The sequence below is a fragment of the Triticum aestivum genome, chromosome 3B, assembly GCF_018294505.1.
Source record: "Triticum aestivum cultivar Chinese Spring chromosome 3B, IWGSC CS RefSeq v2.1, whole genome shotgun sequence".
Taxonomy (NCBI): Eukaryota; Viridiplantae; Streptophyta; class Magnoliopsida; order Poales; family Poaceae; genus Triticum; species Triticum aestivum.
This window is the reverse complement of record NC_057801.1, coordinates 397,057,931-397,084,519: the sequence shown is the minus strand read 5'-3', so window position 1 is coordinate 397,084,519 and position 26,589 is coordinate 397,057,931. Positions and strand designations below refer to the sequence as shown.

At 43.9% G+C, this 26,589-nt stretch overlaps 1 long non-coding RNA gene across 1 annotated transcript; it reads right to left on the bottom strand.

The window, feature by feature from the left end:
• Positions 1-1,384: 1,384 nt before the first annotated feature.
• LOC123070044 (uncharacterized) lies at positions 1,385-2,926 on the bottom strand. Its single transcript, XR_006433312.1, has 2 exons — positions 2,049-2,926; positions 1,385-1,750 (listed from the first exon to the last, which is right to left on the bottom strand). It is a non-coding gene; the product is annotated as an uncharacterized lncRNA (long non-coding RNA).
• Between the last annotated feature and the right edge of the window lie 23,663 nt (positions 2,927-26,589).

Genomic DNA, 26,589 nt, shown 5'->3' with positions numbered 1-26,589 from the left:
TCGAGGCCCCTGGCTTATATTATGATGCTTGTATGACTTATTTTATTTTTAGAGTTGTGTTGTGATATCTTCCCGTGAGTCCCTGATCTTAATCGTACACGTTTGCGTGTATGATTAGTGTACGATTAAATCGGGGGCGTCACAACTGCACGCTCAACACAAGTGCACGCCATTGCTTGAACCAAGTGTGCTGCAGTACTCACGCGAGTGAACTTCCCGTCGCAAAAAACTGCAAGCTATATTTTTTTGATACCCTTTTTGCTCTGGTTTTTTAACCGTTATCGGAACGAGGCGTGTAATATACCGTTCAAAAGCTATGGATTAGGCACAACTTCGCCATGTTGAACACTTTTCGAGATTCCTCGCAGTTTAATAGCAGTTTTGAAAATGGTGCGGCCCACAACGAGTGGCAGCGAGCATTTTTTCGCGTTTTTTTCTAAATCGCTCGTCGGAACGTAGCAAATGATACACCGTTGGATAGATATCGTCGAGGCGCATCTTTTTAAATATAGCTTTTTCTCTAATTCTGTACGGTTTAAGAGCAGTTTTAAATTTACTAAGTCGCGGAATTCCGTTTTTCAAAATTTTTCAAATTTTCGGTACTGTTTTCGCTCTTGTTTTTTAATAGTTTGTCGAAACAAGGCGTGTAATATACCGTTGAAAAGCTATGGACGAGGCACAACTTTCCTATGTTGAAATGTTTTTGAGATTCCTTACGGTTTTTAAGTTAATTTTGAAAATCGTGCGGCAGACGACGAGTGGCAACGGCCGTTTTTTCTCAAAATTTTTACAATTCACTAGTCGGAATGATTCAAACGATATGCCGTTGGAAAGATATCGACGAGGCGCAACTTTTTCATGTAGAACACTCTCTAATTCTTTACAGTTTAAGAGGAATTTCGAATTTACCAAAATGCGGACACTGTTTTTTGCGACACCAAAATCGAGGAATGAGTCGCATCAGAAGAAAATTGCACTGCTTCAGACTAAATACCAAACTGCATCAGACGGGCAAGTGCATTGCATCATTTCTTTTGTCGGATGAAAATTTTCTCAGACGAAAATTGAACTGCTTCAGACTAAATATCGCACTACATCAGACGGGCAAGTGCACTGCATAGTTTCTTTTGTCGGATGAAAATTTTCTCAGACGAAAATTGAACTGCTTCAGACCAAATACCGCACTGCATCAGACGGGCAAGTGCACTACATCGTTTCTTTTGTCGGATGAAAATTTTCTCAAACAAAAAAGTGGACCGCTCTTCACATGTAAGTAAACCACAACACTATTGAGAAGTGAACAGCGTTACTATCAAGAATGAGCGGCCTTATCATTTTTCTTTCATGGAGCGAACCACCAAACCATATATAATGAGCTGCATCATTAGTCAACATTTTTTTGTCGCACAATCCTTTTCTCTTCTTCAATACTTACAATCAACCACATAGTTTGGCAGAACCAACTATATTGTGTTTCCAACAATTACAAACAGAATTTGCTAGAGCAGCCGAACTACATGGACAAGACTAGCTAACTTCTTTTATCCAGGGCAGCAAAAGAGAAGTCTGGAGAACCACCAAGTTTTTTTATCGAACTTCATTTTATAAAACTTACAAAAAACAGACCTGCAAATTTACACAAAACCCACTCAAAACTAAATGAAAAAAGAAATCAAAGGGAGCTGCATCGTACACCGGCGGTGGACTGCTTTTGCCCGCACAAACAATTTTGCCCGCCGACGGATATAACCTGAATTTACAACGAAAAAAGCCATATGATATAACCTGAATGTTGCACACACTTCTTGAATCTTTTGCTCATAAAATTATTTAACTAATTGTCCATGTATTCATGTTAAAGACAGAAACATTAGTGACTGATGCAGGACCTATGCTTACATGACAATGGCTAATGGGATCTCTCCAAATTATGTGCACAAGTTCAGCGTAAGCTCAAAATGCACTGCTCAAACACTAAATCTCTTCCCTATCGTAAGTTGCATGCTGCTGTGAGGAGGAATCGAGATGGGAAAGGAAATACAGGGCACCTGGTCGCCGGGTGGCCGCCATGCCACCGAGCAGCAAAGGGAGCCATCATACACCAAGAAGTAGCATGAGCCGCCCGGGTGCAAAGGGCAGCGGGCAGCAGCGGGAAACACCGGGCCTCCGAGCAGCAGCAGTAGCCGCCGGGCCGCTGAGTTGCAGCGCCGCTTCATGTTCCTAGCTGCATCAATGCAGTAAGAATATCGCACATCGTAAATAGCCCTGCAAATTTACAAAACTGCTTTTGCCCGCACAAACAATTTTGTGCGCTGACGGACTGCACCGACAATCAAGACGACGTGCATCAGGGAGCGACCTATACTGCATCAGTGAAGAGCAACACGAGAGGAGCATAGGTGAAAGAGAGATGGGGCTATTGTGCATGCCGACGTCACTGAACTGCAGGAGGCGTCAACGTGCACACGACACTGGAGGTTGCAATGTACTGCACCAAGAGAGAGAAAAGGATGAACACAAGGTTTGGAGTCCACTGCCGAATCCCGAGGACGCCCGCCTCACAGCACAAAACTGTACTACACTGGAGTCGACGATGGCCGCGTGTGCCTGCTGTGTGGACTGCTCCAGCAGAGCGACAAAAGCTCCCAGAGAGGAAGACCCAGCCGTCCTGCATTAGGGAGCGGCCTGGACTGCTTGCCGTCAGTGGAGAATCGCAAGGAGAGGAGCAGAGGACCGGGGAGGAAAAGGAGGATGCTAGGGCGTCCCCTCGATCGAGGCAACAGGGAGTCGGGGAGCCTGGAGCTGCAATCCCGTCATTCACCAACTGCACAGTCTCGCTGGCCAAACTGCACGAGGTCAAAGTAGTGAGAAAGAAGGGAGCCTGGGCGCGTCGGATTTGGCCGAGAGGTGGAAGCAGCAGTCGTCGGGGTCGCCGTCGACGGATCCATGGCGCGCCGGTGGATCTGAGGAGGGGACGGGGTCGGGAGGCGGAGGTGGAGCTCAGTCCTCGAATCCGGTCACTTGGCGGCGTGGCGGGGCAAGAACCTTTCGGATCCCTTTCCCGGGGAGGCGAGGAGGGGTGGAGGTGGTCGTACGTAGTGGCGATGCCAGGGTTGTGGAAGCCGGCCGTCGCGGGGCGGCGCGGGGGGGGGGGGTGTCGCCTGGCGGAGTTGTAGCCGCGGCTGGGTGGGGAGGCGTTGTGGCGCGGAGCTGGGGCTGGGGCCGTCGAGGTCGGCAGTCGGGGGCGGGGCGGGGGCGGGCGGGCGCCGGGGGGTGGATAGGAGGCCCGGGCGAGGATCTGCGCGGCGGTGAGGAAGTGGATCGGGGGGTGGCCGAGATGACGAAGGCGGGGTGGCGTCACGGTGACTGGTAGTGGATGGAGGAGGGGAGGTGGGAGGAGCCGGTGGTGGAGGGAGAGATCCTACCTTTTTTCCGAGGCTGTTCGTGTCGGGCTGTCTCGTTGCCGGTGTTAGCAGAATAAGGTTTTTGTGTGCAGAATAAGAATTTTAAGGGCGTTAGCAGAATAGACTCACCCTATATAACACCTCTTACAGTCTTATTCTGCTAACAGTTTCTTATTCTGCTAACACCCCTCCTCCCATCCCAACTACCTTTGTCAACCCACCCCCACCTTCTTCCCCTCGCGGCCCGCAGCAAGCCCCCGTTCCCCCACCCAAGCTTCTTCCCCCGCAGCCGGCAGGGGCACGCGCCACTGCTCCCCCCGCCACGCATACCTCTTCCTCCTGGTCGGGGCCGCCGCGCCCCTTCTTCACCACCCCGACGAGAGACAGCCCCTCGCGTGCGCCCCACATCTCCCCTCCTCGCCTTCGCTGAAACCCGCCACCTCCCGCCGCCGAGCCGAGGCCTGCCCAACCTCCAACGGATCCGACCAGGGGCTTGACCTCCCTCGCGTCAGATCCAGTTGAACGCCACGGCTGTGGATCCCCCTCCCCCTGCCCTGCCTTTCTCCTTCATCGCCGAGCTGCGAAGGCCGTGGATCCGCCTCACCGTGACGGACCTCCCCTCCCCCTGGCCGATCCACCCCTTCCTGAGGTGTGGGTGTTGTTCCCCCGACGCCGACGAGCTCCATCGCCCACCACTGCTCATCGTGATGCGCGCGTGGGTTCCTGGGGAGGCGGTTTGGGATCTACCCCCGACAACCACGCCCAAGCACGGCGGTTGGCCCCCGACGCCGCGGCCACCCTCTGCCCTCACGCCCTCTCTAGTTCTCTTCCTCCCCTGACGGCCCCTATTGCGTCTTCAACCGCCGGATCCGACCTCCACCAGCCCACGACGTGACTTTCAACCACAAGAACCGGCGGGGACAGCCATCGATGTGGCAACCAGCTCCCATCACCACTCCCACCCGCCTCTCCCCGCAACGCGGGATCAACGCCGCCCCGTCCCAGCGACCATCTGAGATCCACCGTCGCCTGGCTCTGCGCATCCAGGTCCTCGGCGACCTCCTACTGGCCACTGGCGCCTAGAACTGCGCAGCCTCGCCCCCTTCGACCTCCCATGAGCCCCGTTGCCTGGATCCTACAGTGCGTGCAGTACGGCAGCCGCACTGGTGCAGTTTGGTGGGGTAGCGTGTGCAGTGCTCACCCGATGCCATTTAGTTTTTTCTGGTGTTTTTAATTTTACAGTGGGGTGCAGCTCACTCTTTTTGTTTTGCAGCTCACTCTTTTTTTGTTTTGCAGCTCACTCTTTTTTTTGGAAATCATTTGCAGTGCACTCAGTAAGAAAGAGAAGAGAACATCAATGTTCATTTTGAAGTTTGATTTGTTGTTTATGGGAAACGCAGAAAGAAAAAAGGTAGTAAGAATGGATGGTCATTTGTATAAGCAAGTCTTTCCCTAGTGCAGTTCTGTTGGGTACTGCATCGTTGATTCTATTGTGTACTAGATGCATGTGTAAAAAATATTGAATGGATATGCATGCTTTTAAGCTCACTTTGTTTCTCATGTAGTTCACTATAAAACTCCTTTGTGGTTCACTTGGTAATCCGAAAACAAAAACACCTCAGAAAGCAACTCACTTCTCATTACATGTGGTTCACTTGCTCAGTCCCTGCGGTCCACTCGCCCGGTCTACGGACGAAAAAATATTGAGTTTGGAAAAAACTCACGCGGTTCACTTTCGGTAGTGTCGTGGCCCGTTTACGGTAGTCTCGAGGTTCACTATTTGTAGTATTGCGGTTCACCAACGCTCGACATGAAGTGCACTCCACCTTGTTTGGGAAAATTTACGTCCCATAAAAAAGAAATCATGCAGTGCACTTGTCGGTCTGATGAAGTGCGGTTTTTAGTTTGAAATCAGTGTCGTTTTCTGTCTGATGTAGTACATACGACGATTTTGGGTCGCGAAAAAATAGAGTGTTCTTATTTCGTTAAAATCAAAATTGCTCTTAAACCGTAAAAATCAGATAGAGTGTTCTACATAAAAAAGTTGCGCCTCATAGACATCTTTCCAAATGCGTATAATTTCAATCATTCCAACCAGCGGTATGCAAAAATTTCGTGAAAAACGGCCGCTGCCTATCATCGTCAGCCGCATAATTTTTAAAATTAACTAAAACCCGTAAGGAATATCAAAACTATTTCAACATATGAAAGTTGCGCCTCGTCCGTAGCTTTCCAACGGCGTATCATACGCCTCGTTTTGACAAATAGTTCAAAAATTGGAGCGAAAACAGTACCAAAAATTGCAAAAAATTCGAAAAAACATAATTCTGCGATTTAGTAAATTTAAAACTCGTCTTAAATGATAACGAATTAGAGAAAATAATATATATGAAAAATATGCCTCTCGATGATATCTTTCCAATGGCGTATCATTTGCTTCATTCTGACGAGCGGTTTAGAAAAAAACATGAAAAAACGCTCGCTGCCACTCGTCATGCGCCGCACCGTTTTCAAAACTTCTCTTAAACCGTGAGGAATCTCAAAAAGTGTTCAACATGGCGAAGTTGCACCTAATCCATAGCTTTTCAATGGTATATTACATGCCTTGTTCCAATAAATGGTTAAAAAACTAGAGTGAAAATGATACCGAAAAAACACCGCGTGCAGTTTTTTCATACACGAAGTTCACTAGTCTCTTTATTGATGTACCCCTGCTACTGAAAGTGCAGTGCCCTTGCGTTGAGTGTGCAGTGCAGAAGTGTTATCAGAATAGTTATTCAGAATAGACCGGCTATATATATATATATATATATATATATATATATATATATATATATATATATATATATAGTGAGCGTGCGCGCATTTTGAGTTAATCTACGCGCCGGCCGCTGCTCCTAATCACGCGCACGCGGGTCGCTCAGAAGGCCAAATTTTGAGGGTAACTGTATATGCAAAATAAAGTAACACGCTTTATTTCTGTTACCATGTGTTTCTCTGCTACGCAGGCTGCTGCTACTAATCACAGGCGGGTGCGCCGGTCGATGAGAAGGCAGATTTGGTGGGTAACGGCATGTGCAAAATAAAGTAACATGTTTAGTTATATTACCATGTGTTGCTCCGCTACGCGAGATCTTGCGTCAGTATTCATTGCCCGTAATAAAATAAGTATAGATGGTAATGGACCTATGTTTTTTACCGGCTCTAAGACATCATGATTTCATTTGTAAACATTGCCAGTAATAGATTAAGTGTAGATAGTAATGGACCTAGGTTTTTACCGGCGGCTCTAAGCCATCATGATTTCATTCCTAAACATTGTCAGTAATAGATTAAGTGTAGATAGTAATGGACCTAGGTTATTTACCGGCAGGTAGATATGAAGGTTGCATCCCTAATCATTGCCAGTAGTAGATTAAGAGTAGATAGTAATAGAGCTACGATTTTTTTTCTGTGTAGGCGTGCGAGGGATGACTGTTAACTAAAGTATGGCAACGGTAACGTGTTACTATTTTTTTTTCTGAGAGAAGGCTGGCAAAGCGACACCAGGGCGATGGTAATCCATTACTATCTTTTTGTCTAGGAGAAGGCCAGCAAAGCGCCGCCAACAGTTTTGGTCGTAAGCGTTACGATCAATCTTTTCCCACGTCGCCCGCGCCCTTCCACCTGGTTAGCGCGTCGGCCTAATTAGTCGCGTAGGTTGGCTCGGTTGAAGTGGCCGGAGCGTAGGATAAGGTAGAATGCGCGCAGCCATAGTTTAGCAAGCCTATATATATATATATATGTATGTATGTGTGTGTGTGTGTGTGTCTTTAATGACTACTGCTTTGTACATACTGTGCCTTTGCTCATTGTTCAAGTTACATCGTGAATGATTCCATACACCTGGTCCACCCCTTGTTAAACTGCTCCCTAATGTTTTTAGCAGGATGGCTCACGACCCTCCACCTCCACCCTATATTGCCACAATGATGCAGCAGTTTGAGCTGAATCGTCAGTTTATGACTGGGGTAATGGCCCAGTTTCTGAACCAGAATGCTCGTTAACAGCCTGCCCCAATAACACTGTAAGAATTTGTGCGCCTCAACCCATCCATTTTCCGCAACTCCACTAATCCGATGGATGCTGATGATTGGCTTCGTGACATCCTGTTTGAGATGGAGTCAACTATTGTTGCCTCTGCCAGTTACGTCACCTTTGCAACACTTGAAGGGTCCAGCTGCTCAATGGTGGGAAAGCCACAGGGGTATGCTACCTGTAGAGACTGTAACCACTTGGTAGGAATTTTAGTTAGCCTTTCTGTACACGACACGTTCCTCAAGGTCTGACGGACCAGAAGAAGGAGTTCCGCAAACTCTCACAGGGCATGATGACTGTGGATGAATATCAGAAGAAATTCCTTCAATTATCTCGCTATGCTACGGATGACGTCTGCACTGACGTTCACAAGCAGGAGAAATTTCATGAAGGACTGCATCCCGATATAAAGGTCGCACTTGTTGGTCATGATTGTGTAGACTTTGCGACGCTTGTCAGTTAAGCTTTCTGAACTGAAACTGGTCTGATTGAGTACCAGAAGTCGCTCAAGCGTACCAGAGATGTGGGTCCATCCTCGGGTCAGCCTGCTCAGAAAGGTCGAGTCTGGATCCCACACAATGTTCATCACCGACCTGCTCCAACACCAAGGCCGTCTTATGTTGTAGCTTGTCCGCCCCACTCGCTGAGACAACTAACGATTCAGGGTGGACAGTCCAATGCTATGGCTCCTCCCCATAATGATGGTTTATGCCGCAAGTGTGGACAGCCAGGGCACCATGCTTTCAACTGTCACCAGGGTTAGCCATAGAATTCATCACGTCGTCCTGTTGACCGTAAGAAGGGCCGTCGAAACCATCATACGAGTAGTTGTAGTGCCAGGCCGCCTACGGTGACTGGTGGTCAAGTATCCCATGTCAAGATTGAAGAAGCTCGTGTGTCCCCAAAAATCGTGATGGGTACCCTTCGCAATAATTTAGTGCCAGCTTCTGTTCTCTTTGATTCAAGATCATCACATGCTTTTGTGTCCCAACAATTTGTTCAGTCGCATGAGTTATACATGGAAGAATTACCCACTCCTCTAACGGTTCAATCCCCGGGGTCCAAGTGTAAAACCTCAATGGTAATCCCTCTCAACCAAATCGAGATTGGAGGTCTACTTTTTCCAGCTTCTCTCATTGTACTCGGACCTTCCAACATAGACATCATTCTTGGTATGGATTGGTTGACAACCCATAATGCTTTGATTGACTATGCTACTGAGACAGTCCAACTCACTCACCCTTCTGGGCAGACAGTACAATACTCAGTCTGAGCTGCTCAGGATGCCGAGAATCAGATATATGTTCTGAATGCATTGAATGCCTCACCTCTTGAGGGAATAGAGAACATTCTAGTCGTTCGTGATTTTGAAGATGTCTTTCCAGAAGAACTTCCAAGAATACCCCCTGCTAGAGCTGTTGAATTCATCATAGACTTGAAGCAGGGCACTACTCCTATGGCTAAGCGGCCATACAAGATGCCACCACATGAACTCCTTGAGCTTAAGGAGGAAATCGACAAATCTCTTTGCAAGGGATTCATTCGTCCAAGTTCCTCTGCTTGGGGAGCACTGCTACTTCTTGAGCTTGCGTTGGTTTTTCCCTTGAACAGAAAAGGGTGATGCAGCAAAGTAGAGATAAGTATTTCCCTCAGTTTGAGAACCAAGGTATCAATCTAGTAGGAGACAACACACAAATCAGAAAATACCTGCACAAACAATCAAACAAACTTGCACCCAATGCGATAAAGGGGTTGTCAATCCCTTCATAGTTACTTGCAAAAGTGAGATATGATAGCGATAGATAAACGATAAAGTAAATATTTTTGGTATTTTTGGTTTATAGATGAGAAAGTAAAAGATTGCAAGAATAGTAGATCGGAAACTAATATTGTAGATCGGAAACTTATATGATGGAAAGGAGACCCGAGGGCCATAGGTTTCACTAGAGGCTTCTCTCAAGATAGAAAATAATACGGTGGGTGAAGAAATTACTACCGAGCAATTGATAGAAGAGCGCAAAGTTATGACGATATCTAAGGCAATGATCATGAATATAGGCATCACGTCCGTGTCAGGTATACCGAAATGATTCCGCATCTACTACCTTTACTCCACACATCGACCGCTATCCATTATGCATCTAGAGTATTAAGTTCATAAAGAATGGTGTAATGCATTAAGTAAGATGACATGATGTAGAGGAATTAACTCAAGTAATATGATGAAAACCCCATGTTTTTATCCTTGATGGCAACAATACAATACGTGCCTTGCTGCCCCTATTGTCACTTGGAAAGGACACCGCAAGATTGAACCCAAAGCTAAGCACACCTATCTAGTTGGCCAAACCAAACCGATAATTCGAAGAGACTTGCAAAGATATCAAATCATGCATATAAGAATTCAGAGAAAATTCAAATAATATTCATAAATAAGCTGATCGTAAATCCAGAATTCATCGGATGTCGGCAAACACACCGCAAAAAGTATTACATCGAATAGATCTCCAAGAACATCGAGGAGAACATGGTATTGAGAATGAAAGAGAGAGAAGAAGCCATCTAGCTACAAGCTATGGACCTATAGGTTTGTGGTAAACTACTCACGCTTCATCGAAAGGGCAATGGTGTTGACGTAGAAGCCCTCCGTGACAAAATCCCCCACCGGAAGGACGCTGGAAAAGGCCCCTAGATGGGATCTCACGGGTATAGAAGGTTGTGATGGTGTAAAAGTGTTTTCGTGGATGCCCCTGTTGGTTTGGTGATATATGGGAACATATAGGCGAAGAATAAATATCAGGGGGTGCACGAGGGGCCCACAAGGGTGGGGGTGCGCCCTTCGTCCTTGTGGCCGCCTCGTGGCTCTTTCGACTTCATCTCCAAGTCTCCTGGTTGTCTTCTGGTCCGACAAAATCATCGCGAAAGTTTTATTCCGTTTGGACTCCGTTTGGTATTCCTTTTCTGCGAAACTCAAAAACAGGAGCTGGCACTGGGCTCTAGGTTAATAGGTTAGTCCCAAAAATAATATAAAATATTATAACAATGCATAAAAACATCCCAAACAAATAATGTAATAGCATGGAACAATAAAAAATTATAGATACGTTGGAGACGTATCAAGCATCCCCAAGCTTAATTCCTGCTCGTCGTCGAGTAGGTAAATGATAAAAACATAATTTTTGATGTGGAATGCTACCTAACATATTTATCCATGTAATTTCCTTTATTGTGGCATGAATGTTCACATCCCTAAGATTCAAAACAAAAGTTTAATATTGACATAAAAACAATAATACTTCAAGCATACTAATAAAGCAATCATGTCTTCTCAAAATAGCATGGCCAAATAAAGCTATCCCTACAAAATCATATAGTCTGGCTATGCTCCATCTTCATCACACAAAATATTTAAATCATGCACAACCCCGATGACAAGCCAAGCAATTGTTTCATACTTTTGATGTTCTCAAACTTTTTCAACTTTCACGCAATACATGAGCGTGAGCCATGGATATAGCACTATAGGTGGAATAGAATATGGTGGTTGTGGAGAGGACAAAAAGAGGGAGAAAGTCTCATATCAACTAGGCGTATCAATGGGCTATGGAGATGCCCATTAATAGATATCAATGTGAGTGAGTAGGAATTGCTATACAATGGATGCAACTAGAGCTATAAGTTTATGAAAGCTCAAAAAGAAACTAAGTGGGTGTGCATCCAACTCGCTTGCTCATGAAGACCTAGGGCAATTTGAGGAAGCCCATCATTGGAATATACAAGCCAAGTTCTATAATGAAAAATTCCCACTAGTATATGAAAGTGACAACATAGGAGACCCTCTATCGTGAAGATCATGGTGGTACTTTGAAGCAAAAGTGTGGAAAAAGGATAGTAACATTGCCCCTTCTCTCTTTTTCTCTAATTTTGTTTTTTTATTTGGGCCTTTCTCAATTTAGTGGCCTCTTTTTTTTCTGTCCAGAGTCTCATCCCGACTTGTGGGGGATTCATAGTCTCCATCATCCTTTCCTCACTAGGACAATGCTCTAATAATGAAGATCATCACACTTTTATTTACTTACCAACTCAAGAATTAAAACTCGATACTTAGAACAAAATATGACTCTATATGAATGCCTCCGGCGGTGTACTAGGATGTGTAATGCATCAAGAGTGACATGTATGAAAGAATTATGAAAGGTGGCTTTGCCACAAATACGATGTCAACTACATGATCATGCAAAGCAATATGACAATGATGAAGCATGTCATAATAAATAGAACAATGAAAAGTTGCATGGCAATATATCTCGGAATGGCTATGGAAATGCCATAATAGGTAGGTATGGTGGCTGTTTTGAGGAAGATATATGGTGGGTGTATGGTACGGCGAGAGTTGCGCGACACAAGAGAGGCTAGCAAGGGTGGAAGGGTGAGAGTGCGTATAATCCATGGACTCAACATTAGTCATAAAGAACTCACATGCTTATTGCAAAAAAATCTATTAGTTATCGAAACGAAGTACTACGCACATGCTCCTAGGGGGATAGATTGGTAGGAAAAGACCATCGCTCATCCCTGACTACCACTCATAAGGAAGGCAATCAAAATAAATAAATCATGCTCCGACTTCATCACATCACGGTTCACCATACGTGCATGCTATGGGAATCACAAAATTTAACACAAGTATTTCTAAAATTCACAACTACTCACTAGCATGACTCCAATATCACCATCTTCATATCTCAAAACTATCATAAAGAATCAAACTTCTCATAGTATTCAATGCACTTTTTATATGAAAGTTTTTATTATATCTCTCTTGGATGCCTATCATATTAGGACTAAATTTATAACCAAAGGAAATTACCATGTTGTTTAGAGACTCTCAAAATAATATTAGTGAAGCATGAGAGTTCATAAATTTCTATAAAATAAAACCACCGCCGTGCTCTAAAAAGATATAAGTGAAGCATTAGAGCAGTATTGCCTAGCTCAAAAGATATAAGTGAAGCAAGTAGAGTATTCTAATAAATCTCGATTCATGCGTGTCCCTATCACAATGTGTGTACAGCAAGGATGATTGTGGAAAACTAAAAAGCAAAGAATCAAATCACACAAGACGCTCGAAGCAAAACACATATGATGTGGCGAATAAAAATATAGCCTCAAGTAAAGTTACCAATAGACGAAGACGAAAGAGGGGATGCCTTCCAGGGCATCCCCAAGCATGGGCTCTTGGTTGTCCTTGAATATTACCTTGCGGTGCCTTGAGCATCCCCAATCTTAGGCTCTTTCCACTCCTCATTCCATAGTCCATCAAATCCTTACCCAAAACTTGAAAACTTCACAACACAAAACTCAACAGAAAATCTCATAAGCTCCGTTAGTATAAGAAAATAAACTACCACTTTATGGTACTGTTGAAAACTCATTCTTTATTTATATTAGTGTAATATCTACTGTATTCCAACTTTTCCATGGTTCATACCCCCGATACTACCCATAGATTCATTAAAATAAGCAAACAACACATAGAAAACAGAATCTGTCAAAAACAGAACAATCTGTAGCAACCTGTAACTCTCGAATACTTCTGTAACTCCAAAAATTATGAAAAATTAGTATGACCTGGGAAATTTGTGCACAAATCCAGAGAAAAAAGAATTAGATCAAAATCACATTTCAATAAAATCCAGGAAATTATTTACTGGGCGCAAAAGTTTCTGTTTTTCAGCAGGATCAAAACAACTATCACCGTAAGCTATCCCAAAGGCACAAACACTAATTAAAACACATAACCACATCTAACCAGAGGCTAGATGAATTATTTAAAGCAAACCAGGAACAAAAAGCGAAGAACAAAAAAATAAAATTGGGTTGCCTCCCAACAAACGCTATTGTTTAACGCCCTTAGCTAGGCATAAAACACAAATAGATCTAGGTATAATCATAGTAATGATAAGACAAATCTTGAAAAATCATCTCATACTCCCTTCGTTCAGCAGCAAGTTTTCTTTGTGGTATGCAAAAGTAATCAAAAGGGATAAATTTAATGGGATAAGAATCCCCAAGATCAAGCTCGGGAGGAATCGTTTCCTCCTTTGGCCCTTCATATTGTAAAACCAACTCATAGTTGTAAGCGTTCTTTTGGCAAAAAGTCATGAGCTTATTTCCAAGAGAGAAACCAAATCCATTGTTTTGTATAGCAAAATTATCATGAAGCTCAGAAATATTATCAACTAAAACATCGGTAGGGACCCTCTTCCTTCAATTTTCATTGTAAGCAACATGATCTAGAGATCGTAAACGCATTATGTCCTCTTGGTTAAAGAGAATTGCCTCTATGGGAGGACGACCACCATCTACTTTATAATGCATGAATATTTCACTAGCTTCTTTCATAATAAATATAAACTCATGTGCTAGAAATATAGTGGCGACGCACTTAACAAAAGAATGCTCAATATTATAAAACTCGAGAAAAATCCTTTGTATGGATGGATGCATATGAACAAATTGTCTTTCAAGTTAAACCATGAGCAAAGATATAGCATCCACAAGACTACTAGTTTTATGGAGAATAGATCCACCTAACATGGGTAATGTACCGGCACAAGTAAAGAAATCTTGAATAACCCCTTTTCCAATAATATTGCCGCTACCAATGCAAAGTTTTTTTGTATGCAAAATAGTAGATTCTTCATGAGGATTAGTATTAGCAAAAGTATCGAAGTCTCTCCCATTGTTACTACTATCTTTTTCAGCGATAACCTCCACAATTTCAGACATGGTGGCAACAAACCAATCAGCAAACGAGCACATAAAGAGAAAGCGAGAAAGATGAACGGAAGAGGGGCGAAGAAAAGGCAAATCTTCTCGAAAATCGTTATAGAAGTGGGGGAGAGGAAAACGAGAGGCGAATGGCGAATAATGTAATGCAAGAGATGAGAGTTTATGATGGGTACTTGGCATGTCTTGGCTTGGCGTAGATCTCCCCGGCAACAGCACCAGAAATTGGCAAGTTGACGGGAGACAAATCTTCACTTGACTTGGCATAAATCTCCCGGCAACGGCGCCAGAAATTCTTCCTGGTACTTCTTGAGCTTGCGTTGGTTTTTCCCTTGAAGAGGAAAGGGTGATGCAGCAAAGTAGAGATAAGTATTTCCCTCAGTTTGAGAACCAAGGTATCAATCCAGTAGGAAACAACACACAAATCACCGAATACCTGCACAAAAAATCAAACAAACATGCATGCAAGGGTTGTCAATCCCTTCACGGTTACTTGCAAAAATGAGATCTGATAGAGATAGATAAAGATAAAGTGAATATTTTTGGTATTTTTGGTTTATAGATCAGAAAGTAAAACATTGCAGGAATAGTAGATCGGAAACTAATATTGTAGATCGGAAACTTATATGATGGAAAAGAGACCCGGGGACCATAGGTTTCACTAGAGGCATTTGACAAGATGGAAAATAATACGGTGGGTGAACAAATTAGTACCGAGCAATTGATAGAAGAGAGCAAAGTTATGACAATATCTAAGGCAATGATCATGAATATAGGCATCACGTCCATGTCAAGTAGACCAAAACGACTTTGCATCTACTACTATTACTCCACACATCGACCGCTATCTAGCATGCATCTAGAGTATTAAGTTCATAAAGAACGGAGTAATGCATTAAGTAAGATGACATGATGTAGAGGAATTAACTCAAGAAATATGATGAAACCCCCATTTTTATCCTCAATGGCAATAATACAATATGTGCCTTGCTGCCCCTACTATCACTGGGAAAGGACACCGCAAGATTGAACCCAAAGCTAAGCACTTCTCCAATTGCAAGAAGAAATCAATATAGTTAGCCAAACCAAACCAGTAATTCGAAGAGAGTTGCAAAGATATCAAATCATGCATATAAGAATTCAGAGAAGATTCAAATAATATTCATAGATAAGCTTATCACAAATCCACAATTCATCGGGTCTCGGCAAGCACACCACAAAAAAGTATTACATCAAATATATCTCCAAGAACAATGAGGAGAACATGGTATTGAGAATCATAGAGAGAGAAGAAGCCATCTAGGTACTAGCTATGGATCCGTAGGTCTGCGGTAAACTACTCGTGCTTCATCAAAAGGGCAATGGTGTTGATGTAGAAGCCCTCCGTGATCAAATCCCTCCGGCAGGACGCCGGAAAAAGCCCGTAGATGGGATCTCACGGGTACAGAAGGTTGCGGTGGTGGAAAAGTGTTTTCGTGGATGCCCCTGTTGGTTTGGGGATATGTGGAAATATATAGGCAAAGAAATTAGGTCAAGGGGTGACGAGGGGCCCACAAGGGTGGGAGAGCGCCCTCCGTCCTTGTGGCCATCTCGTGGCTCTTCCGACTTCGTCTCCAAGTCTCCTGGTTGTCTTCTGGTCCAAGAAAAATCATCGCAAAAGTTTTATTCCATTTGGACTCCCTTTGGTATTCCTTTTCTGCGAAACTCAAAAACAAGGAAAAAACAGGAACTGGCACTGGGCTCTAGGTTAATAGGTTAGTCCCAAAAATTATATAAAATAGCATAATAATGCATATAAAACATCCAAAACAGATAATATAATAGCATGGAACAATCAAAAATTATAGATATGTTGGAGATGTATCAAGCACCTTCTCTCTTTGTCAAGAAGAAGGATGGTACGAATCGTTTGGTCCAAGATTACCGACCTATCAACCAGGCAACAATTTAGAACAAGTATCTGCTTCCCAGAATCAATGATTTGTATGATCAACTTGTTGGTTCCTCAGTATTCTCTAAACTTGATTTGAGGTTGGGTTACCACCAGAATCGGGTTCATGAAGAGGATATTCCCAAGACTTCTTTCGTGACTCGGTATGGTTCATATGAGTACACCGTCATGTCTTTTGGCTTGACCAATGCTCCATTGACATTCTCTCGTCTGATGAACTATATATTCATGGAATACCTTGACAAGTTCATCATGGTTTATCTAGATGGTATCCTTGTGTACTTCAAGAACAAAGAAGAACATGTTGAACATCTTCGTCTTGTTCTAGAAAAACTTCGAGAACATCAACTATGTGCTAAGTATTCCAAGTGTGAATTATGGCTTCCCAAAGTGACCTATCTTGGTCATGTCATCTCCAAGGATGGTATTGCCATCAACCCCGAGCGAGTTTGGGCTATTCTCGATTGGACTCCTCTAAAGAATGTCAAACATGTCAGAAGTTTTCTCGGACTCACCAGCTATTGCCGTCGATTCCTCAAGAACTTCTCCAAAATCGCCAAGCCCCTGACTAGCCTGCGTCACAAAGGCATCAAGTTCGAATGGACAGAAAAGTGTCAGGAAAGTTTCCAGGCACTCAAAGAGAAGCTGACTACTGCACCAGTGCTTGCTCCACCTGATACTAAGAAGGACTTCTTCATTTACTACGACGCTTCATGTCAAGGATTAGGCGGTGTCCTAATGCAAGAGTGCAGAGTGATTGCTTATGCCTCTTGTCAATTGCTCCCTCATGAATAGAACTACCCAGTTCATGACCTCAAGCATGCTGCTGTCATACATGCACTGAAACAGTGGCGACATTACCTTTTTGGTAATCGTTGCGAGATCTTCACCGACCACCAATGTTTGAAGTACCTGTTTACTCAGCCAGATTTGAACCTCTGTTAGCAGAGATGGATGGAGGCCGTGGCAGACTTTGATTTTGGTATTTCCTATACCCCTGGCAAGGCTAATGTAATGGCTGATGCTTTGAGCCGCAAGTCATATTGCAACCATCTCGAGGTTCGCAAAGTTCAGCCCTCACTTGGTGAAGAATTCAAAAAGCTGAATCTCCATATTGTTCCTTCGGGTGCACTCACTCCCCCTCCTAAGGAGTTCTGCAAGATGAACCTCTGTGTTGTTCCCCAGGGTTCCCTCAATACCCTGGTTGTCAAGCCAGATCTCATGGAGAGCATCTAGAGACTGCAGAAGTATGACTCTCAAGTTGAGAAGATTAAGCGCTACCTCGCAGAAGGAAGGCCCTCATTCTTCACTGTTGGAGATGATGACACCTTGTTCTTTAAAGGTCGCCTGGTGGTTCCTTCAAAAGACAACCTGGATATGATTCATGTAGTTATGAAAGAGGCTCAAGATACGCCTCTGTCCATTCATCCGGGTAGCACCAAGATGTACCAAGACATTGCCCGTTAGAGATTCTAGTGGTCGAACATGAAGCAAGACATTGCCCGCTATGTTGCTGAATGTGACGTTTACCGTCGTATCAAAGCAGAACATCAAAGGCCTACTGGAACTCTGTAACCAATTGATACATCTCCAATGTATCTATAATTTATGAAGTATTCATGCTGTTATATTATCATTCTTGGGTGTTTTACAATCATTTATAGAAACTTTATATCATTTTTTGGGACTAAACTATTGACCCAGTGCCCGGTGCCAATTGCTGTTTTTTTGCTTGTTTTTTACATCGCAGGAAATCAATATCAAACGGAGTCCAAACACCGCGAAACTCCTTGGAGAATGTTTATGGACCATAACACCTAGGATGGGCCAGAGCAGCACCTGGGGGGTGCCCCGATGGAGGCACAACCCACCAGGGCGCGCCTGGGCCCCCAGGCACACCCAGGTGGGTTGTGCCCACCTCGGTGGCCTCCCTCACCCCTTCTTTGCCCTATAAAATCCCAAATATTCCAAAACCCTTGGGGTAGCCCTAGATCAGAAGTTCCACCGCCGCAAGGCCTCTGTATTCACGAGATCCAATCTAGACCCTGTTCCGGCACCCTGCCGAAGGGGGGAATCATGACCGGTGGCCATCTTCATCATCCCGGCGGCCACCACAATGAGGAGGGAGTAGTCTACCCTCGGGGCTGAGGGTTTGTACTAGTAGCTATATGTTTAATCTCTCTCTCTCTCTCTCTCTCTCTCTCGTGTTCTTGAGATGTCACGATCTTGATGTATCGCGGGCTTTGTTAATATAGTCAGATCATATGGTGTTTCCCCTCTCTATCTTGTTGTGATGAATTGAGTTTTTCCCTTTGAGATTTCGTTGTTATCGTATTGAATACTTTTATGGATTTGAGAACACTTGATATATGTCTTGCAATTGAATACTCATGGTGACAATGGGGTATCGTATTGATTCACTTGATATATGTTTTGGCACTCAACTCGTGGATTCCTGAGGTGACATTGGGGTAATCTATGCATAGGGGTTGAGCATGTTCTTGTCTTTGTTTCTCCGGTAGAAATCTTGGGGCACTCTTTGAAGTTCTTTGTGTTGGATTGAATATTATAAATTTGAATTTAGTTGGTGTTATTTTAGTACGAACTCTAGGATAGATTGAACGGAAAGAATATCTTTGTGTTATTTTAGTACGAACTCTTCAATAGATCGAACGGAAAGAATAGCTTTGAGGTGGTTTCGTACCCTACAAACAATTCCGTCTTATGTTCTCCCCTAGATAGGAACTTTGTAGTGATTCTTCATCGCACATTGAGAAATGGTTATATGATCCAACTATGTTAGTGATACGTCTCCAACATATCTATAATTTTTGATTGTTCTATGCTATTATATTACCTGTTTTGGATGTTTATGGGCTTTACTCTACACTTTTATATCATTTTGTGACTAACCTACTAACCGGAGGCCCAGCCCGAGTTGCTGTTTTTTTTTGCCTATTTCAGTGTTTCAAAGAAAAGGAATATCAAACGGAGTCCAAACGGAATGAAACCTTCGGGAGCGATCTTTTTGGAACAAACACAATCTAGGAGACTTGGAGTGGATGTCAAGCAGCAAACGAGGTGGCCACGAGGGTGTCCGATGTGCCCTAGGGGGTGGGCGCACCCCCCACCCTCGTGGGCCCCTCGTGGCTCAACCGACCTACTTCTTCCTCCTATATATATCCACGTACCCCGAGAACATCCAGGCGCACCACGAAAAACTATTTCCACCACCGCAACCTTCTGTATCTGCGAGATCCCATCTTGGAGCCTTCGCTGGCGCTCCGCCGGAGGGGGAATCGACCATGGAGGGCCTCTACATCATCACAAGGCCTCTCCGATGAGTTGTGAGTAGTTTACCACAGACCTTCGGGTCCATAGTTATTTGCTAGATGGCTTCTTCTCTCTATTTGAATCTCAATACAAAGTTATCCTCGATCTTCTTGGAGATCTATTGATGTAACTCTTTTGCGGTGTGTTTGTCGAGATCCGATGAATTGTGAGTTTATGATCAAGTTTATCTATGAGAAATTTTTGAATCTCCTCTAAATTCTTTTATGTATGATTGGTTATCTTTGCAAGTCTCTTCGAATTATCAGTTTGGTTTGGCCTACTAGATTGATCTTTCTTGCAATGGGAGAAGTGCTTAGCTTTGGGTTCAATCTTGCGGTGTCCTTTCCCAGTGACAGCAGGGGCAGCAAGGCACATATTGTATAGTTTCCATCGAGGATAAAAAGATGGGGTTTATATCATATTGCTTGAGTTTATCCCTCTACATCATGTCATCTTTCTTAATGCGTTACTCTGTTCTTATGAACTTAATACTCTAGATGCAGGCATGAGTCAGTCGATGTGTGGAGTAATAGTAGTAGATGCAGGCAGGAGTCGGTCTACTTGTCACGGACGTGATGCCTATATACATGATCATGCCTAGATAATCTCATAACTATGCACTTTTCCATCAATTGCTCAACAGTAATTTGTTCACCCACCGTAATACTTATGCTATCTTGAGAGAACCCACTAGTGAAACCTATGGCCCCCGGGTCTATCTTTTATCATATAAGTTTCCAATCTATCTTTATTTTGCAATCTTTACTCTCCAATCTATATCATAAAAATACCAAAAATATTTATCTTATCTTATTATCTCTATTAGATCTCACTTTCGCAAGTTACCGTGAAGGGATTGACAACCCCTTTATTGCGTTGGTTGCGAGGTTCTTGTTTGTTTGTGTAGGTACAAGGGACTTTTGAGGAGACTCCTATTGGATTGATACCTTGGTTCTCAAAAACTGAGGGAAATAATTACACTACTTTGCTATAGGACCTTGAAGTATGTCTAGAGGGGGGGGGGTGATTAGACTACTTGACCAATAAAAACTTAACCTTTTCCCAATTTTAGAGTTTGGCAGATTTTAGCTAATTTAGGACAAGTCAAGCAATCATCACACAATTCAAGCAAGCATGCAAAGAGTATATAGGCAGCGGAAATTAAAGCATGCAACTTGCAAGAAAGTAAAGGGAAGGGTTTGGAGGATTCAAACGCAATTGGAGACACGGATGTTTTTGGCGTGGTTCCGATAGGTGGTGCTATCGTACATCCACGTTGATGGAGACTTCAACCCACGAAGGGTAACGGCTGCGCGAGTCCACGGAGGGCTCCACCCACGAAGGGTCCACGAAGAAGCAACCTTGTCTATCCCACCATGGCCGTCGCCCACGAAGGACTTGCCTCACTAGCGGTAGATCTTCACGAAGTAGGCGATCTCCTTGCCCTTACAAACTCCTTGGTTCAACTCCACAATCTTGTCGGAGGCTCCCAAGTGACACCTAGCCAATCTAGGAGACACCACTCTCCAAGAAGTAACAAATGGTGCGTTGATGATGAACTCCTTGCTCTTGTGCTTCAACTGATAGTCTCCCCAACACTCAACTCTCTCTCAATGGGTTTGGATCTGGTGGAAAGAAGATTTGAGTGGAAAGCAACTTGGGGAAGGCTAGAGATCAAGATTCATATGGTAGGAATGGAATATCTTGGCCTCAACACATGAGTAGGTGGTTCTCTCTCAGAAATGGTAAGTTGGAAGTGTAGGTTCGTTCTGATGGCTCTCTCCACGAATGAAGAGGAGGTGGAGGGGTATATATAGCCTCCACACAAAATCTAACCGTTACACACAATTTACCAAACTTGGTGGGACCGAATTGTTAAACTCGGTCGAACCGATTTAGTAAACCTAGTGACCGTTAGTGATTTTCGGTGGGACTGACATGCATCTCGGTGAGACCGATTCAGTTAGGGTTAGGGCATAACGTAATCTCGGTAAGACCGATTACACAAACTCGGTGAGACCGATTTGGTAATAAGCTTTCCAGAGAGTTGGTCAGGTAAACTCGGTGGGACCGATTTGCTCTTTTCGGTGAGACCGAAATGTTACAAAAAGGAAACAGAGAGTTTACATTGCAATCTCGGTGGGACCGATCGCTCACTTCGGTTAGACCGAAACGTTACGAAGGGAAACAGAGAGATTGCAACCCCATCTCGATGAGACCGAGATCCCTATCGGCAAGACCGATTTGCTTAGGGTTTGTGGCAGTGGCTATGACTTTTGGAATCGGTGGCGCCGGATAGGAAGTTTCGGTGTGACCGATTTTGGCTTTGGGTTTAGGTCATTTGTGGATGTGGGAAAGTAGTTGAGGGTTTTGGAGCATATCACTAAGCACATGAAGCAAGAGGATCATTAAGCAACACCTCATCCCTCCTTGATAGTATTGGCTTTACCTATAGACTCAATGTGATCTTGGATCACTAAAATGAAAAATGTAGAGTCTTGAGCTTTTGAGCTTGAGCCAATCCTTTGTCCTTAGTATTTTGAGGGATCCACTTTCATCATCCATGCCATGCCATCCATTAAGCTTTCCTGAAATAATAGTCTTGGAATAGTATTAGCTCAATGAGCTATATGTTGTTATTAATTACCAAAACCACCTAGGGATAGTGGCACTTTCAATCTCCCCCTTTTTGGTAATTGATGACAACATATAGATCAAAGCTTCGACAAATGATAATAAGATTGAATAACATCGTCGCTTTGAGAAGTATGTGATAAGCAAGAGCTCCCCCTAAATTTGTGCGTAGGTTAAAGTTTGCTTTGGACTGCAAATGCACAATGAATTAGGCTCATGGGTTACTCTTCCATGTCACATACATCTTGGTGGAGCGCTCAAAATAATAAACAATGAATACATGCACTCATCACCAAGCATAGTGAATGATCACATAAGATAGATAGGATAATATCAAGCATGCATAAGTGTAGCTTATGATCAAACACATGATCATCAATGTCTCACAGGCATAGTATCTCAACCAAAAGCAAACAAAGTTTGAAAAACCACCAAATAAAGCAAGAGAGAATAAAAGCAACACTCTCTCTCGAAGCCTATGATCTATACATTTTTCTCCCCCTTTGGCAACAAGTTACCAAAAAGTTCATAGAAAATGCATAGTGCTAGATCGACTCTCAAGCTTGATCTTCTGGTGGTGGTGTCCTGATGGCTCCAAGGACGAAGGCTTCAATTGAAGTAGAGGGTGCTGGAGTGGATGCTGGAGCTGGTTGCACTAGAACTGTAGGGGCAGTAGCTGGTGCTAAAGTTGTAGCTCTAGTGTCTGTCACTGGCACTGCAACTGACCTCTGGGCTCTGGGCACTCTGGCAAACACATTTGTGGTTGTCTTGCCCTTCCTCTCCTGCATGTCATCCTACAGCTGCTCTACAACTGACTGAATCTCAGTTACCTTGACATCTAGATCATAGAATTTGTGTTCCATGATTCTCTCCAGGCTCTCCTGGTTTTGAGTTAGGGTGGCCAACCCCTTCTCAATCCTCAGAGTTGATGCTATCAAGTAACCAAGCTGCTCTTGTTTGGTCTTCAACAAATACTCAGATGCCTCCTCTTGAGTTGGCATCTTGGCAGCCTTGTCCTGTTTTGCCTTCTCCTTCTTCTCCTAAGCTTGGACTGATTGTGGATCATCTTCATTCATGACAACTTCATTGTCCTCAAAGTCTAGATAAATTGGAAAATGTTCCTTATCCAACTGATATTTCCCTATGCCCATCTTGGAGTTGATCAATTCTTGAATGTGAGGTGCATATCCACAGCTCCTCTTCTGATCTGCTGCAGTCCTCTTGATTGTTTCAATGATCAGGCTCATGACTTTGAATTTTTGTGGCACATCAAACACATGCAGCATGTTGATGGCATGCCCTCTGATCATGTTATGGTCACCTGACTTAGGCAACAAAGTATGCCTCAGAATCCACTTTATGGTTGCCAATCCTGACAGCAGATAGTGAACTGATCCAAACTTGTGAGTTTCAACTGCCTTGTCAGGAATTTCCTTGTACATGTGAGCCATTGAGTTATGACCCAACTTCTTCTTTGCATATATGTCCAAGTCATCCTCTTCTTCCTTGGGGGCATTTATCAGACTTACTCATTCTTCAACAGTAGATTGGTACCTAGTACCTTCAGACATCCAAACAATCCTACCATCTGGATAAAAGTTTGCTGTGGAGTAGAACTGCATGATGAGCTCATCATTCCAGTTGGTGAACTTCTGTCCAATAAAATCTGCTACTCCACAAGCAATAAAGCTCTCCTCCACTCCAGGGTAGTGCTGCTCATTCTCCCTGATGAATTTCCAGTCAACCCACCTCATGTCACAGACTATGGGCTTCTTGTCCAACAGAATGGTCTCATAAAGTCCTATTGTTCCTTTGTGTGGAACCTGTAGTCAACAGCAGTCCTTCTTCTTGAAGCATATGGGTCTTCCATCCTCCACAGCCTCAGCCATGAATCCTTCCTGGTTCTCATGTCCTCAGCCACAGGATGGGCATCATTGTGGTCTGGTATCTTGGGCTTGAGCTTTCTGAGGATCTGACCTTCTTCATCTTCATCTTCTGCAACATTGGGCACTGGGGCCTTGTTCTTCTCAGCAGCTGGAATACTCCTTGTATTCCTCTTTGGAGCTTGCTTGGCCTTGGAGGCAGCTTTGGGTGTATCTTTGGGCTTGGATGTTGCAGCCCCTGACCTGATTGCATCTCCCATAAGCTTAGCTGCCTTAGGAGCTGGTGCACCATCCTCTTCCTCTTCATCAGAGTCCCTTCTCATTGAGGGCTTTCCAAGGACCTTGGCAGTTGTGGTTCTAGCTCTCTTCTTTTTCTTATCCTGATCACCATCATCCTCTGATTCAATTGTGAACTTCATGGTTGCACCAGTGGGGACTTTCTGAGGTTTTGATGGTGCCTCTTTCCTTGCAGGTGCCTGTTTGGGTTGAGCTTGAGTTGGCACTTGAGTGGACTGTCTGGCCTTTGGCATAGGAGTTCTTTTGGCAGGAACTTTCCTCTTCAGACCTGGCTTAGTGCTTTGTGCAGATCCATACTCTTTCTTGAGCACCACCTTCTTGGAAGTGGCCTCATCCTCCTCAGCTTTGTAATCCTCATCCTCTGAGTCTGAGGTTCTCTTCCTCCTTTGCCTAGTTGCAGCCTTAGGCAAATTGCTAGGAGTGCTTCTGCTCTCATCATCTGAAGTTGAGGGACTAGTGCCCTCACTCAAGTCCATGTGCTCTTCAGACCTGTTCTGGCTGTCACTTTGATTAGACATACTGCAAAAGCTGACTGCTGACTCCTGTGAAGAGTTATAGATGAGATAGAAAAGACGAGCATCACAAAATGCAGAGATTTTTTGCAAAAGAATGATTCAAAAGTTTAGTTTTAGTTTTCCACAGAAAGCATTTCGGATCAACCGATTTTCAAACTCGGTGATACCGAAGCAGTTTTGGAACCTAAACTGATGATCTCGATTGGAACGAGTTTCAGTTCGGTGGCACCGAGACTGCTAGGGTTTCACAGAATCCTCAAATCGGTCGCATCGATTAGTAATTCTCGGTCAGACCGAGAGTCACTTGTGCAATGGCATACGCCAAATCGGTGAGACCGAGTTTTTCAACTCAGTGGGTCCGAGATGGTTTCGGCGGAAACCTAACCCTAAAAATTTGAATCGCATCTAATCTACGGACTATTTTGGCTGGATAGGAGAATCTCAATCGTGGCAAGAATCAATATGAAAACAATGTGCTAGGAATCAAACGTGGATAGCACAAAGATCAAGTCCATACCCTAACTTGGCGGTGGACTTGCTACGGCGGCAATGGCGGGGACGAATTCTGTTGACGGCGGCGAAGACCAGCGACAGGAGGCTGCTGGCGGCGAGGAGACGATCCGGAGACCACGATGGCAAAGCGAGCTGTTGCGCGGGCGAAGGGTTTCGGAGAAATTTCGAAACTTTTGCCCGTGGCTATATATAGCCTGACCCTGTCGGTGTGACCGAGTGGAACAACTCGGTGGCACCGAGGTGCATAACTGTGTTCAGTTATAGCAAATCGGTGAGACCAAAAAGTTCAAATCGGTTGCACCGAGATTGAAAACTCAGATCAACTTGGTGATCTCGGTAGGACCGAAATGGAAGAATCGGTCAAACCGAGAATCACAAAGAGGTTTTGGAAGTTTAAGTCTATGAGAATCGGGGACTCCGAGTGCTCCTCACACAGAGTGGTTCGAATCTGACTTGATCAAATTTTGTGATGTAGCATGAATAGAGTTTGAGACGAGAAAAGCATAGATAGTTAAAGAAGGTTCTTAGGCATTCTTGTCCATCCACTTGGTAGAAAGAAAAGAAACCAAACGATCAAAACAACAATTGGATGTCCTTGAATGAGTAAAATATGCACCAACATGCTCACACAATAAGATAGCAAGTGGAATATGTGGCAAAGCATGCACAACCAATTCTAGCATCTATCAAACAATTGGCAATGACTAGGTCATCTATATATGAGTATATTGACTTAGGAGTCAAATGAGAACATTTGATCATAGGCCATACTCATCGTTTAAGCTCAAGTGGGGTTACCACTTTTACATAATGCATTAATGTGTTCACACCATTAGAGTTGCTTTGACTCAATTCTAAGAGTTAAGCTCCCCCTAGATGTGAGATCCCCCCTTAGAGGGATGAACTAACCTTGGGTTTTGTCGATGATGACTTCATGTAGGTGTTGAAGATGTAGATGCTCAATGTTGATGTAGATCATTTGGAGCAATCCTTTGGAGTGAGTTGCACTTTCAACTTACCTACATGGGTTAGTCCCACAAGGAACAAACAAGAATATCCATAGACATAGAGTGATGCACACACAAGATGATGTCCATGAAATCATTAGGTTACCTTGTCCCTTGTCTTACCAACATGAGGGTTTGTGACTCCTTGAACTAGTGCAAGATGTGGAAGTTGATTGCACTTGT